The 13,126-nt window shown below is 46.4% G+C and overlaps 1 long non-coding RNA gene across 1 annotated transcript; it reads left to right on the top strand.

Moving 5' to 3' along the window:
* The first annotated feature begins 8,053 nt into the window (after window positions 1-8,053).
* Window positions 8,054-11,900, top strand: LOC149123768 (uncharacterized). Its single transcript, XR_016214097.1, has 2 exons — window positions 8,054-8,247; window positions 11,711-11,900. It is a non-coding gene; the product is annotated as an uncharacterized LOC149123768 (long non-coding RNA).
* Window positions 11,901-13,126: the final 1,226 nt, after the last annotated feature.

The following is a 13,126-nucleotide window of genomic DNA, read 5'->3' as shown; positions in this document are numbered from 1 at the left end:
TTTTTAGTGGCTGCATGGTATTCCATTTGATGCAGGTAATAGCATTTAGTTAACTCTTCCCTTCATGCTGGGTATTTGTTTCCCACTTAAAACAAAAAAGCCTCCTGTGATGAATGCTTTTGTTCATGTACCTTCTACATTTCAAGTTATTTTCTTTCAAGGCAAATAATCTTACTATAAAGCATAAATATTCTATTATTTCATAAAAGATTTATTGAAAGGCAGAGCTAGAAAGAGGGAGAAGACAGAGAACGAGGTCTTCCATTCCACTGGTTTACTCTCCAAATGATCGTGATGGCTGGGGCTGGGCCAGGTGGAAGCTGGAAGCCTCGAACTCCATTTGGTTCTCCCACATTGTTGGCAGGGGTCCAAGTACTTGGGTCAGCTTCTGCTGCTTTCTCAGCACATTAGTGGGGTGTGGGATCAGAACCGGAGCATCCAGAACTTGAATTGGTGCTCACAGGGATGCTGGTGTTGTAGGCAGAAACTTAATCCACTATACCATAGTGCCAGCCTATTTTATTATTTAAGTAATACTGGTATGTATAAGATGCAAAACTAAAATTATCCAAGGTTATACAGTGAAGTTCGGTATCAGCCTCAATTTGTTGCTTTTCCTTTCATACTACAAGCACGGATTCCAGCAGTTCATTTTCTGTCCATAAAGAGATATGTTTCTTTGAGTGGTCTGTAAGATTCAAATATGTATCTCTCTTTGATGGGCACTTACCTTAGTCAAAGTTTTGTTTTTTACTGCTATCAACACTACCGTGCTGAACAGTGCTATGAGGACCTTATTTACACAGCATCACGTCTCAGGGTTCAAACACTATTATCAGAATAGGTCTTCCCCCTTCAGTCTTGGCTATCTTTGTTGACTTCATGCTTACAAAGTCATGATCTACATCCCTGAAGAGAGGGCTACCAGCTGCTCCAACCATCTCTTTTACCATTTTTCAGTTAAGTGAGTGACATCTTTTCCTTCTAGCAACAAGGTAATTCTGGCATCCTTCATGGTGCTTCTGGCTACACCATAGTTAACAGGTCTACCTGTCTGCCAATTGCTTTGCACTGGAAATGAGATTGATGTTAATGTCTCTGTTGGGGCCCATGGATTTGCCTCTGTAGTGAGGAAGCAAAGCAAACAGACAGTGGGTGACCACTGAGGTGGTGGAATCAGGCCATTCAAGGAACTTTCCTGGAATTAGCTCAGACGTGCACCATGGCTCTTGATGGAAGGACACTTTCTCTTCAATAAGAAAAAAAGATACCACCATACTTTGAGTGTACCTCAACAGTCTTGGAAATTTAGATATGCTTACCTTCTCTCTAACGAATCATGTAGGGCCAGCCTACTGCCCATAGCCTCTCTTGACTATTGTTGGGAAGCCTATTACATTATACAGACCCTTGCCAACATGGGAATACCATGAATTGACTGTTACCTCTAATGTGTCAGGAAATACTTGGCATTTTCTCAATAATGACACAGAAAATAAATTGAAATGAATTCTTTTCAGTTGATTAACTTCATGGCAACAGTCATAAGCTTTGGAAGTTAAGGATGTTGGAAACATGAGCATCCATTGAAGAAAAACACTGAATAAAAAGACTTGGAAGAGAAGAAGTCACACGCATCAGTGAGAGATGCTTTGACAGTAATGGGAGAACCAAGGGCTGAATTGGCCCTTAAATTGTGTTCATTAAGTGTTGTGTGTTTCTTTGAGGTTTATTAAGGCCCTCGAGAGGAGACTTACAAATTTCAGTGCAGAGAAATAAAAATGCTTGTTTAGGACTATAACATGTCTCCTGCGAGTTTTTTAAATGTTATTTTTGACACACTTTTTTGGCGTTTTGACACACTGTGCTTACAAATCTGGTCACAGCACAGTGCTTCCAGTAGACAAAAGTCAACAGCATTTTTTTTCTTCATCCAAGTAAAGAGTTTGAAGAGATTTGAATTGACTTTCAAGAACTCTTCAGTGAAGTGAGAGTCGTGGAGATAAGGACGATACTTAGTGAAGGGAGGAGGGTCATTCCCCACCTCCCTCTCCAGGAACCCGGAATCTGTCAGCTGAGTCACGGTGGGGGGACAAGGTTCCCCCAGCAGCACATCCTTGACCTTGTCCTCAGCATGTCAGAAAGAAGATCTCACACAGGTGCTGTGCACTTGCCAGAATTGGAGGGAGCTTGGCTTTTTGCCAGAGAAGCAACTTTGAGTGCAGCATCTCAAGGTTGTCATCAGGCAAGTATAGTGCAGTCTCGGGTAGCAGTCAGGACAGCCCCTGAGGAAATGTGGGAAGCGGAGAAGCCATGTCTGCTGCAGTATTCTGGGCTGTCTAAGCTCTGAGGCCGGCTCCCACCCTGCTCCTCTCCTTCCTTTGTGATTTCCCTCATTTGTAGGAAAAGTGGAGTGTAGTGCACATGAAGTGACAGAGCAACATGCAGTCTGTGTGCAGCCCCTAAGCCCACCTCTGCTCACACAGCAGACCTGGGCAGATGTCCTCAACTTTCCCGGGCCCCCATTTCCCAGTGTATAAGCCAAGGATCATGACAGCTATCCTCTCTGTACCCAACATGATGCTTAGAGTGAGGCAGGTTCTCAACCAGCTCTAGTTCCTCTTTGCTCTTCCCTTGACTGGGAGGAAATGAGACAATCAAATGAAAGAATGATTAGCATTAACAGAACACTGCAGAAACTCACAAAATCTTCTGATCTAGACCATGTTTACCACAACAAACTGTGGCTTTGAGGTTTGAAGACAACACCCACCCTCATTTACTCACTAGCAGAGAATAATCTTTTAGAAGTGTGTAGAAGCTGATTAAATTAAAAATACAATTCAGAAAGCGGCAGCACAGTGGGGGCCTGCAGTCCGACTCCCGGGGCTCCCAGCCTGGTCTGGCTTTGTACTCCTGGATGAGCTGTCACCTCTGTGTCTCTCTTCTCATCTGAACGTGGGGACGGCCATGGGGGATGCCCAGCTGAGGACCTGCAGCAATGAATACAGGTGTGCAGGCAAGGCCTGGCATGGTGCAGACACTTCATGTGCACTGTGATTGACAATATAAAATGCAAATTGAGTAAAAGTTGGCTTTGTGTGTGTTGTGTGTGTTTGTCAGGGAACAAGGACAAGGAAACCATTTCTACCAGAATGCAGGGCATTTTTCTGCTCAAGCACCGAGCATTCCAAGAGGTGCGAGGGCATTTGGGAGGCTGCCATTCGAAAGGGATTGAGCCCATGGTTGACATCCCTGCCTCCCCCACTCCACGCTGCTGATCAGTGCCAACTTCGTGCACAAGGCATTACTCATACTGTCTCTTTACACAGCAGTTAACCTTCCTTGTCACTGCTTCCGGTGGGAGATCAAGAGCATTGAAATTACAGAGGTGGCACAATAAATCATGGTCACTTCTTGACATGGCCAGACAAAGCAGCTGGAGAGACTCTCGCTGCAATGTCAGCTCAAAGTTGAAATGCAAAGTTTTAACATATTAATTTTCTTTTTATTGTCATCCCAAGTTTTCCTTCTTCTCTCATGACTCAAATGAGTCAATAGGAGATTGAACTCGGCAGCTTGGTGGGTTAAATCTCCAGGCATGGCTTTCCTCTTTTTTTTTTTCTCCCCCCTCCAGTGGTGAACATAGTGACTTAAGAATGAAATACTGGGGCCGGCACCGCGGCTCACTTGGTTAATCCTCTACCTGCGGCGCCGGCATCCCATATAGGGGCTGGTTCTAGTCCCAGATGCTCCTCTTCCAGCCCAGCTCTCTGCTGTGGCCTGGGAAGGCAGTGGAGGATGGCCCAAGTGCTTGGGCTCCTGCAACTGCATGGGAGACCAGGAGGAAATGCCTGGCTCCCACCTTCAGATTGGTGTAGCTCTGGCCGTAGTGGCCTTTTGGGGAGTGAGCCAACGGAAGGAAGACCTTTCTCTGTCTCTCACTGTCTAACTCTATGTCAAAAAAAAAAAAAAAAGCATGAAATAATACCACAAACCTGACTTGTGATAATGCAAGAGATGTCTTCACCTAGGAAATCAAGTTTTAGCATCTCGCTTTCGAGACACAGTCTCCGAGAAGGTGAACTTTGGGAAAGAGGTTGCCCTGAGACCTCTCACTGTGCCTGGAACATAGCAGGTGCTCATCACATATCTGTGAATTGAGTGGATCACAATTCTGGTCTCCTGGTTCTCTCATGCTTACTTTCATTTCTCCTGTTCTTTCCACGAAAATTCTTTGCCTGACATTTGAAAGGTCTCCCAGGTACCAGCTGGTCACACACCTCTGGATGAGCTGTCTTCTGGGCTCAGTTCTTTTCCTATCCCACCTGGATCCTGCAGCTTACGGCTTTCTAAACTCACCTTGTCACTGTTCAGTCATCTCTTTTCTTGCCTCCTCATATTGGACAATTGGCTCTTTAAAGATTTATTTTTATTTGAAAGTCAGAGTTACACAGAGAGAGGAGAGGCAGAGAGAGAGAGGTCTTCCATCTGATGATTCATTTCCCAGATGGCCACAATGGCCAGAGCTGTGCCGATCCTTAGCCAGGAGCTTCTTCCAGGTATCCCATGTGGGTGCAAGGGCCCAAAGACTTGGGCCATCTTCTACCACTTTCCCAGGCCATAGCAGAGAGCTGGATCGAAGTGGAGCAGCTGAGTCTAGAACCAGTGCCCATATGGGATGCTGGCGCTTTAGTCCAGGGCGTTAATCCACTGCACCACAGTGCTGGCCCTGGACAATTGGCTCTTATGAATCTCCCCCAGCCCCGAGGATGCACAAGCCCACATGGTTTGGCACACGATTCTTTTGGATTCTTCGGGAGCACATTCATGGGTCCAGGATGAAGACAGTGCTTTTTGTAGCTGTTGGTTTACTTATCAGCCAACAGTGAGCTCTCTCCCTGGAGGCAGGGGACAGTTTCTTCTCCACGCCTCTTCATCCCTCCACCTGCTATGCTGTAGCAGCTCCCTGACCCTCCTCACAACTACTCTTCAGAAGGACAGAAGTGCTCAGAGGCACCTGACCCCACCGACTAGAGAGCTTAGCAGCCTTCATCCTGATCACCCATTCTGCTCCTCACCTGGCTCTCACGTCCCTGGCTTTCACCACAGTGTTTGCCCCTTGTTCTCTTCCTCCTCCTTTTCTGCCCTGGCTCCCCTTTGCTTTCTGTACCCTTGACTGTGCATCTTTCTAAGGGCTGGATTCCATGCCCTCTCTCCTCATTCTCCACACTCTCTTTCTGAGGAGTCTCACCTGTTCTCAGCTTCTACCACTGTGTATGCACTGATGGTATTTACATGCATGGCCCAGGCCAGTCCTCTCTCCAGAACATTCCCCCTGGCTCTCTGTATCTGCCGGTGGGAGGACTCCATCCAGTGTTGTTTGGGAATCCCACACTGCACGCATCGATTAAGGAGAGACCACATGTTCCTCACCCTGGTATTTTCTTGCTCCTAGAGGTCTCTATCTAGTGTAAGTGCTTCTAACTTTTCTCTATGCACTCACTCTCCACTCTGGGAAGAGGATATTCTTTGATTGGCGAGCTGCTCCTCAGAGAACATGCCCCTTTTTCAAAAATTTACTTATTTTTAAAAATTTATTTTAAAGACAGAGAGACAGGCCGGCGCCGCGGCTCACTAGGCTAATCCTCCGCCTTGCGGCGCCGGCACACCGGGTTCTAGTCCCGGTCGGGGCGCCGGATTCTGTCCCGGTTGCCCCTCTTCCAGGCCAGCTCTCTGCTGTGGCCAGGGAGTGCAGTGGAGGATGGCCCAGGTGCTTGGGTCCTGCACCCCATGGGAGACCAGGAAAAGCACCTGGCTCCTGGCTCCTGCCATCGGATCAGCGCGGTGCGCCGGCCGCAGCGCGCCGGCCGCGGCGGCCATTGGAGGGTGAACCAACGGCAAAGGAAGACCTTTCTCTCTGTCTCTCTCTCTCACTGTCCACTCTGCCTGTCAAAAAATAATAATAAAAAAAAAAAAAAAAAAGACAGAGAGACAAATCAATATCTTTCATTCACTGGTTCACTCCCCAAATGCCCACAACAGCCAGGGCTGGCCCCTGTTAAAGCCAGGAGTCTGGAATTCAATCTGGGTCTCCCACCTGAGTGGCAGGACCCAAGAACTTTATTACCGGCCACCTCCCAAGGTGTGCATTAGCAGGAAACTGAATTGGAAGCCAATCTGGGACTCAAACTCAGGCATTCTAATATGAGATGTGGGTGTTCAAATTGGTGTCTTAACAGCTGTATCAACTGCCAGCCCTGAGGGTGTGCTCTTGACCCCCTGGAAGCTTTGTGGTCTTCACCTACCAGGGGAGTCTAAGGGTCTCCAGTCCTGCCAGGCAGAGAGTACCACAGAGAGTCCAGTTCAGGGGCTCCGTATGAACAAGTCTGCTTGTCTGCAGGTTGTACTGCATTCTACAGTATCAACCATGTTAGAAATAAGAATGTTTTGAGCTCATGTTTGCTTTACTGTTGTCTTTGATTTCTTCAGTGGTTCAGAACTCCAGGCCTGGCAGAGGCACATATTCAACTAGGGAGAGAGTAGGAACAGAGAAGGCTTTCCAGGGCTGCTGCAGTCCTGCACGGTACCCACCGTGTTCTCTGCCAGCACTTCCATCCTCTTCTCTGCCTTCACTTATCTTCTCATTCCCAGACTTCCTTTTGCTCCTGGTAGTGTTTCTAGCACTTGGCTCCCTGCAGAAGAATGCTCTGAAAACACCCTTACCTTGCGTTCACAGAGAAAGAGGGAGAGTGCCCTCCAGTTTTCCCATTCTGTCTTAACAGTAAAAAGAGCACACTGGTTCTTAATGCTCATGGAAAGAAATGAGACTCCTATGGTCTGTGATGAGCTGAGCAACCTTCCCGCAGGTTCTGTGAGGCAACCCAGAGGAAGTAGAAAGAGGGATCTTGTTTTCAGGGAGTTGATCATTGAAGCAGGAGAATTACATGAGAGAATCAAAGGGACGGAAATGCTAACATAGCAAGATGGATGGGAGAGCTACAAGAATGGGTTCTAGTTGAAATGAGAGTGCTGGCATGACTGCAGGGTGGAGAGGCTGAACATATATGAGTGCCTTGCACTTGTAACTGCTGTTCTCTTTCAAGGAGATCAGCGTATCGTTGGAGTAGTCAGAAGGCCAGGTTGACTTTTGCCTCTTAGATCCAAATAGATTGCATTGGTTTACTGTTTAAATATAGACCTGGTTTCTGTTTTATTATTCCCCAAACTATGCATGTCTTGAGCCAATTCCAGCAGGTGTAAACTCAGGGCAGCAATAAGAAATACCAGTTTATGTTTCCTTTAATTGATCTCTGTTGCTGAGCCCTCATTCCACAGGCTGTCTGCAGATTCATTATCAGTCATCGCTAAGCTCTCTGGGCTCCATCCCGGAATCATACAAGGGACCTGGGTCTCAGAGCCTGAGCCTCAGCAAAGACCATCTGATCGTTGGCCACCAGCCTGTTCCTCTGGCCACAGAAACCCCGTGTCCCAGTTATCAGGTTGGGAGCTTCTGTCCCTTGTGTGTGAGGTGTGGGCCCAGGCATCTTGGAGGAGGCTGAGCAATGCCTGTACCTGTGTCTGTCCTCTAGGCAACTCCAGAGCCTCTCCTTCTGGCCTTATCACTTCCCTGGGCGTGGTGGGTCTAGGCTGTATCTCTCCTTTCCCAGAAATAGGTTTCTCTGCAGGACGGGTTGAATTGGGTCCTCCCGCCCCTCAAAGTGAAACATGGAAACCCTAACCACTCAGCACCTCAGGATGTGGCTGTATTTTGAGATAAGGCCTTTAAAGAGGTAAGCAAACTAAGCAAAGTCTTAGGGTGGGTCCTATTCCTATGTAACTGGTGTCCTTGTCAGAAGGGGAGATCACACAGCAGGCACTTGCAGGGACAGCTGTAGGGACACGCAGCAAGAGGCTGGCCATCTACAAGCCCATGGGGAGGCCTCTGAAGAGACAGCCCTGCCCACTCCTTGATCTCAGATTTCCAGCTGCCAAAGCTGGGAGACAGTACACTGCCTCTTGCTAACGCCCAGTCTGCGACCTCTGTGAGGTCAGCCTTCAGCCTTCAGCTGACGCCCTCTGCGTCTGTGTTTTGATATGCTGGGCTGTTACAGAAGGAGAAAGCCACTGACTTTCAGCAACTTCTATCTTCCCATTTCTGCAGCCAGGAAACAAAATGATTGCTCTTTGGAGGGGAGCGTCCTGGAGTGGGAGGAGGAGAGGAACATGCCACAAGGAGCCCGGCAGGTTGGTTTTCGGGCAAGGAGCCGTCCGTGGTCTGGTTTCTATTTTTCCTATTCCCCCACTTCCCACCCCTGCCTGACAGAACAGGTCTCCTTGCCTGGTCTGTCCCTTGGCCCCATCCTTGCTAAGCATCCCCTAGCTGGTGCAACGTTTTAGGTACAGCCATCTACACCTGCAGATTCCACTGTGGGCTCAACCAACTGTGGACCCAACATACTCAGGGAAAAAAGATTGTGTCTGCGTTGGACACATAGAGACTTTCTTTTCTGGTCATGATTCCCTAAGTGATACAAAACCCATTTACATAGCCTTGATACTGCATTCAATGTTATAATTACATTGTATGGTACTATATATGTTCTATACTGTTATTGTAATTATGATTTAGAGGTGATCTAAAGTATACAGGCAGATGTATATAGGTTACCTGCAAATGTCACTCCACGGGATCCGTGGCAGGGTCCTGGACTTCATCCGCCATGTATAGGGGGAATGACTTTTGAGTTTCCCTTGAACCGACTTGTACTGGGAGGATTGGAAGATCTGAGGGCAATGACGTAGTAGACCAAAGGGGACTTCTGACTATACTTTTGTCCAGGAGGTGAGTGGGGTTTAGAAGATGTGCCCTGAATATGATGAGTCAGCAGTTATTTTGTAGAAACTTCCTCAATATTTACTGAGTCCCTGGCCAAGCCGTTAAGCAAGTGAGCCAATGATCATGTTAGAAGTCGATTAGAATGGGCAGAATTTCCCAGCTGTTTACAGCCACTTTACTTCCCTTCCTTTCTACCACCCTGTGATTTAGGGGACTGCATTACTCTGATTGGAAATAATGGTTGTCCAGTGATATGAAACTGTACAGCCACTGATGAACTGTGACCAGCTCTGGGCTTTTTGCAAGATCTGGGAATATTAAGATGTCATTAAATAGTTTCTCTTCCTTCGTGCTATGACTTCAGTGCTGTGTTCAAAGATCATTACTCAGGAATGCTGGCAAGTCTCCTCCCCTTTGAAGAGGTTTCTTACAAGAGCGTGTAATAGAATTACTCTGTTGCCTGCCTTTTTCCATGATATACCTTTCTCCTCCAAAAAAAGGCTTTACTAAGGACACGTTATTTTAGATAAGACACATACTCTAGAAAATTTTGAGAGTCTCCATAATTTTTCCTGGATGTTGGTAGGGCCAACATCCATTCTTAAGTTTTTTTTTTTTAAACTTTATATAAAAGGAAAAATTTCATGTATTTCACATATACAATTTTAAGAGCATAATATTTCCCAGCTTACCCTCCATTTCTAACTTTTTAATTTTTACAATGACACTTTCATTTTACTTTAAAATCATGAGCTTAACCCTCCACTAAATAAAGAATTCAAGTAGAAAAACCAGTGTTCGTCCAGAGTATAGACAAGAGCTATAAATAATAATCAAACCTCAAAATGTCAATTTTGCATCTATACATTTTTTTGGTAATCTGTATATTAGTTACAAGTCAAGGAAAACACGATGTGTCTTTTTGGGACTGGCTTATTTCACTAGAAGTTTATTTTTATGTTGTTCAAAAGGCAGAACAACAGAGAGACAAAGAGATCTCCCACCCCTGGTTCTACTCCAAATGCCTGCAATAGCCAGGCATGGGCCAAAGCCCGGAGCCCAGAACTCAATTTGGGTCTCCTATGTAGGTGGCAGGGACCCAGGTACTAGGGCCATCACTCACGGCTTCCCAGGGTGAGCATTAATAGGAAGCTGCAACAGAAGCAGGGTAACCAGGACTCAGATCAAGCACACCTACACGGGACGTGGGGAAGCCAAGCAGGATCTTAACCTTTGTGCCAAACACCTGCCCTGCAAACATGTTCTTACAGCACTCCAGGCCCTGGTTAATATGGAAGCTAGTGAGTGTTGCTGGTGCTCCAAGGTGCAACAGTTTTCAAAGAGTGGGTTTGTAGGGTGGGTAAGTCTTTACATGGAGGAGACGTAGGAGGCATGGTGCACACAGGGGCCAAGAAAGTGTGACACAGGAGTGACAAGGAAGAACGTTTATAGGGTTGTGATCAATCACTGAGTGATGTCTCTACATTTCCCTTGCTGTAGAAGTCCTACTTGGGAGGGCGTAGGCGTTGCCTTGAGGAAGGTTAGGAAGATGAAAAATTCGGCGATGAGGTCCCTGTCTGGCACAGCCTGCTTCCAGGTAGGGACAGAGGGGTCACTTCCAGGATTTGGGATCTCCACTGCCACCCTACCACCTGCGGCTCTGCAGCAGTTTGCTTTCACTTTCCAGTGTTTCTGTTGTCAACCTGGCCACTAGGCAGCTCATACACATTCTGGGCTCTCCTCTTGCAATCAGACTGGACTCCATGGTATGAAAATCCGTATTCTAATTCTACTTGTGGTTTTTCCCAATCTCCTGTCCTCAGTTGCCTTTGCCCCATTCCTTCAACTATTTTATTCTTTTGTGATGTATAGCTTTTTATAAGTCACCTGAAATCCTTTGTGGATTGCAGGGAGGGTAAATACAGGCAAAGAGGGAAGATGAATTATGGTGTTTCCATTATGCTTGACAGTTCTGTGGAAGAGGATGTTGGAGGGTTGGGTGTGACAAGGGACTTCTCTCTGTGAAGTATCTTGTATTTTCTGCTTATTAGGCACTGGTAGATATTTTTGGACTTTCAAATTGGAACACATTTTGAGACAGTCTGACGATAGCAACAGGAAAGAATATTTGGAATAAGCCAGCTAAACAGAAGATAAATGGTTATACTATTTATAAATTAAATACATAAAGGAGAAACGGGGATGCAAGAGAAACACAATTTCTTAATTTCTACAGTTAAGAAGTTCATATTTTATTTGACCAGTTTAAGGTAATTTTAAAATTCATAGTATTGGGACCAATGCTGCAGTTAAGCAGGTCATGTTGTCACTTGGGATGTTTGCATCCCATATCAGAGGGCCTGAGTTCCAGTCCTGCCTCTTCTGATCCAGCTTCCTGCTCATGTGCGCCCTGGAAGGTAGCAGGTAATGGTTCAGGTGCTTGGTTTCTGCCACCCACATGGAGACCGGAAAGGGCTCCTGGGCTTCTGCATGACCTCACCCTGGCCAGTGTGGGCATTTGAGGGAATGAACGCATGAACCAGTAGATGGAAGCTGCTCTCTCTGCCTTTCAAATAAGCGTTAAAATTAACTTTAAAGTACTTAGAATTTTTTTTTTAATAAGCCTCAAGTATCTTAAGTTTGAGGAATCTCATAGCTTATTAAAAATGTTTTAAATTTTGCTTTTGCATGCCAATAAATGATACATTTTGAGATGTATGAGGACATTGCAACAATTCTGTAGAAAAGTGGAATTAAAAGGTAAGTTTGGGGCAAGAACTGAGCCTAGCTGGGAAGACACTGGCTTGCTGTTAGAGTACCTGGGTTTGCTCCTTGACTCTGGCTCCTGACTCCAGCTTCCTGTCAATGCAGACCCTGGGAGGCAGCGGTAATGGCTCAAGTAATACAGCTCTTGTCACCCACGTGGGAGATCTGGATCGAATTGCTGGCTCCTGGTTTCAGGCCAGTGAATGCCCTTGTGAGCATCTGGGGAGTGGATTTGCAGATGGGAGCTCTTTTCTCTCTCTGCCTCTCAAATAAATGAAGATTGAAAAAAGGAGAATTTTGGTGCAAAATCATTTTGAAAGCCATGTAGTTTTTCACAATATGCATTTGCATGAACTTTTTGAAGGCCTGTTCACATGCATGGATTAAGTTTTTGGGTTCAATATAAACTTTCTAAAATTCCTTTTTTCTATGAATTATTGAAGTACCTTCCTATTCTGCATCTATTTTCAACACCATCTGACCTATGAATTCCTACATGACTGCTTGTTCCGTTAAGAACAAATATTCTGGGATAAATGTACCCCCCAGGATGCCAGCAGTGGGATTTTTAACTCAGACCAGGAAAGAGACGGTAGGTTTTGGCTGGCTGTTGGTGACTCAGCATTCCCACTGTAGTTCTGAATTTGTGAAGCATGAGTGGTCCCTTTGTTTTTGTTTTTTGTTTTACCAAAGAGCAGAGGTAAGGATGCACTCTCACCACCTTCCCACACACCCCAGAGACTCAGTGCACAGTCTCAGGCTTCTGCCGAGCTTTCTGGAGTTAATGAACTAAAGCAAAAATCTGAGCAAAATGATTTTGGTCTCTGGAGCCAGTGATGCCACGTGGGAGAGGCCGGGACAAGAAAGGACGCTCAGATTCCTCCAGGCCAACAGCAGAAATATTGGCTCGGCTGCTGAGCAGGGGCGGAGGTGAAAAGCTGAATCTGAAAACGGAACAGGCTCCCCGTGCACTTGGTTGCAATGCTGTTCTCTGTGCTAAGGAACATTTTTAGGCAGCACACTGGCGAGCCAAAATATTCGAGTGAAAGTCCCAAGGGCATCAGCCTCCATCCACCCTGTTCCCAGGTCATTAAGGGGTGTGCGTGCACCACATGCAAGCTGAAACCCCTCTAATCTCATCACCTCCGCTGCGAGGGAGGTGTGTGCTCCTAGAAATCTCAAGTTGGGACACCCTTTCGTGGCTCTCTGGAGTTTATCACTAATGCCAGATTCCCTCTTGACTTGGTATGGTGACATAAACGGAACATGTTTTCTTTGGTTCTAACCAGGGAAGGGAAGGAGCTCAGGATCTGGAAGGCTCTCATTCGGATGTGATCATGGTGCACAGTCCTGGGTGCAGGAGGCAGCAGAGGCCACCGTGTGCACGTGAGAACAGAAAGGAACAGGGCGCCAGCGACCCTGGCTGGCTGTTATCTGCCCACCTGTGATTGCCTCCTGGACAATGTCACAAGATATATTAAAGGTTGTGGAACAGAGGTTCATTAAAAACCAGAGACAAGT

Source organism: Oryctolagus cuniculus, chromosome 10 (genome assembly GCF_051225735.1).
Source record: "Oryctolagus cuniculus isolate XC-2025 breed Fujian yellow rabbit chromosome 10, ASM5122573v1, whole genome shotgun sequence".
Lineage (NCBI taxonomy): Eukaryota > Metazoa > Chordata > Mammalia > Lagomorpha > Leporidae > Oryctolagus > Oryctolagus cuniculus.
The sequence above is the reverse complement of the archived record's forward strand: the minus strand, read 5'-3'. Positions and strand labels throughout refer to the sequence as shown.